At 36.8% G+C, this 2,691-nt stretch overlaps 1 long non-coding RNA gene across 1 annotated transcript; it reads left to right on the forward strand.

Annotated features, from left to right (window-relative positions):
• On the forward strand, window positions 1-2,164 carry LOC143886535 (uncharacterized). The gene is made up of 2 exons (XR_013253866.1): window positions 1-505; window positions 613-2,164. It is a non-coding gene; the product is annotated as an uncharacterized LOC143886535 (long non-coding RNA).
• Window positions 2,165-2,691: the final 527 nt, after the last annotated feature.

Genomic DNA, 2,691 nt, shown 5'->3' on the forward strand with positions numbered 1-2,691 from the left:
AGATTTTAGGGATTTCTAAGGGTAATATACTAATATAAGGAGGGACAATGCTCAATGGATTATGGGTAAAAGAAAACATAAAAAGCTATTTAAGGGACAAAACTGTACTAATGACATTAATGCGGGTTTCTAGTAGTTTTTTCAAAAAAAAAAAAAAAACACTTAAAAAAATACAAGAAAAAAATGGCATTAATGCGGGGTGGGGCCAACTCCATCTCCTTCTCCTCCCCTTCCCCCACCGGGGAATTTTTTAAATCCCCTTCCCCTGCCCCTTCCCCGCTCAAATCGGAGAATCCCCTCCCCAAGCGGGGGTGGGGCGGATCCCCGCTTTCCCGGGTGAAATTGCCAGCCCTATTCTCCTCTAAGCAGACAAAGAATCTAGGGTTTCTTCTTGTTCCTCTCTCTCTCTCTCTCTCTCTCTCTCTCTCACAGAACGATTCCCTTTCCCTACCTTTTGCCCTCTCCCTAAAAATTTCCCCCAAGAAATCCCTTGATATCGGACAAGGTAATCATCTCTCCCGGGTTTCCATCTTTGTTTTCTAGGATTTAATCTGTTATTTATTTCTGATTATCACTTTTCTATTCTGATTTTTCAATTTTTTCTCTTTTCAGGGTCTCTTAGGATTTAAGGATTGAAGAACAAGAAGAAGGTTCGTTTCAGGTTTGCAGTTTGTGGTGGTTTTCCCCCTTTTTTTTTCATGGTTTTGATTTTTTCCTCTTTCTTTTATGGTTTGGGATGTATATAAGAGATATTTTCGATGATTTGATTGTTACCTCTCTTAGTTATGCTCTTCTTCTAATAGATTGTTTCTTGATGTGTGGTGTTGGTGTTGTTGTTGTTTCTTCTTGATTAATGATTTCATAATTAATCTCCCTTTGATGTGTGGTGTTGGTGTTGGTGTTGGCTCCTAACTACTTTGTCTCTGCTATTATGAAAAATAAAAAGAAATTAGATATTCATCATGGGTCTGAATGCCTGATCATATTAGTGAGGTTAACTCTTTTCTTATTTGGGTATTATTATGAGTAAGATCTCTCATTCCGAGCTTGATTTATGGTTAAAAAATCTCCCATGGATTTGTTGTGTTGGTGTTCTCTTAACTACATTGTCTCTCCTATTATTAAAAATAAAAAAGAAAGGGACGCTAGCAAATCACAAATTTTCAACATGGGTTTTAATTATACTAATGATGTCACTCTTGTAGTTGTAGTAAGGCTAAGATCTCTCATTCCAAGCTTGATTATTATTTATTGTTATTATTATTAGTATTTTTCTTATGAGTTGCCCATTAGTTCCATTGAATCAAACTTGGGAATCCAAAGAACAGATGTTGAGAAATTGAGGCAAGGGGATTTTCAAAATTTACAACAAGTGTTGTGCATTAGCCAACTAGCCATAGGATAATAATCCAAAACTGAGTGGATCAGTAAGGGAAGGAAGAACAGTTGCCAGTTCTCGTGGTCGTGCATGTTAGTCCAAAACTGCTTTATCATGTCACTGTAATTTCACCACTTCATGTTATGCATTCTTGCTCTTTGTCTGGATTTGAGTTTAAGGTCTCTCTTGAATACCATTCTGAAATATATAGTTATTTGCTTTAAAAGAACAATACAGATGAACTATGTAAGAAGAAAAATATAGATGAACTATTACCTTTAGTTTGTGCTTGTTTTATTTTCCTTTAATTTTTATCAGCAGCATGATAGTTCCCTGACAAGCTCTCTTTTTTGCCCGACAATGTAGTTAGCTGGTGCTCTAGACACTTGTGACAAGGGGATACATTTAACTGATGGAAAAAAAATTAAATTGGTATGGATGTCTTGGTAAAGCTTAGTGGGCGGGATTATAAATCTTAACCATAAGTTTGGTTTGTGCAGACTGAAATTGTGTTGCCTAAGTAATATGAAACCAATCTAAAACAATCGAAAAAAGGGTCATGTTTGTGTGCATTATAAAAATAAAAAAACTTTGAAAGAAGGTTCCTGAAATTTTGTTGGCTAAGAGATGTATTATTTATGTATGAAAGATGATTTATAACACATTGGAGGATGATATTTGGTCAAGTTTTCCCACTTTAAGTTTAATTACAATTTCATAGGTACTTTAACCAAAATATGCCCCTTTTAGGTATTTAATTAGATGCCCATTTCCCTACTCTGTAAGTATGCAACAATTCTAGACCCACGTCCTAATAGCTTATTGTGACTTTTGTATGAGGTCAAAGGTTGGTTTAGTGTTTGTATATTGCAGGGTTGCGATTGCTCCCAATATTTTTCTACTAACTACGAGAGGCTGAAGAACAAGTTCGTCTTGGGATGATGACCCTGTGCATCTCCCACTGCAATGCATCAAAAGATAGCGATTCCCTTGTCCTTCCCAGTTCCCACTATGCATACCCCTCACCTGCTAATGGAAATTTGCAAACCCATGATGAATCGATCCAATATCTAGGTGTTTCTCTTCTGAAGTTGCACATGCCAACTAGAGATGATAGAAATCATTGGTGTACTCTAACCAATGCATTTCCTAGCGGTTTCACATCGTCAACAAGGAATACCTTTATGGTCAGTTGGAAAGAACGGGGAGTGGATTAAGTCACCATCTTCTGCCATGAACTGATTTTGCCTTTTCTCCTTTAAACTCTATCTGATTGGAATTGTTGCCACCACAAGAATGTGAAGCCCTTGAGT

The sequence above is a fragment of the Tasmannia lanceolata genome, unplaced genomic scaffold, assembly GCF_043159265.1.
Source record: "Tasmannia lanceolata isolate RefF3 unplaced genomic scaffold, GAP_Taslan_0.1 ptg000011l, whole genome shotgun sequence".
In the NCBI taxonomy this organism is placed as follows: domain Eukaryota; kingdom Viridiplantae; phylum Streptophyta; class Magnoliopsida; order Canellales; family Winteraceae; genus Tasmannia; species Tasmannia lanceolata.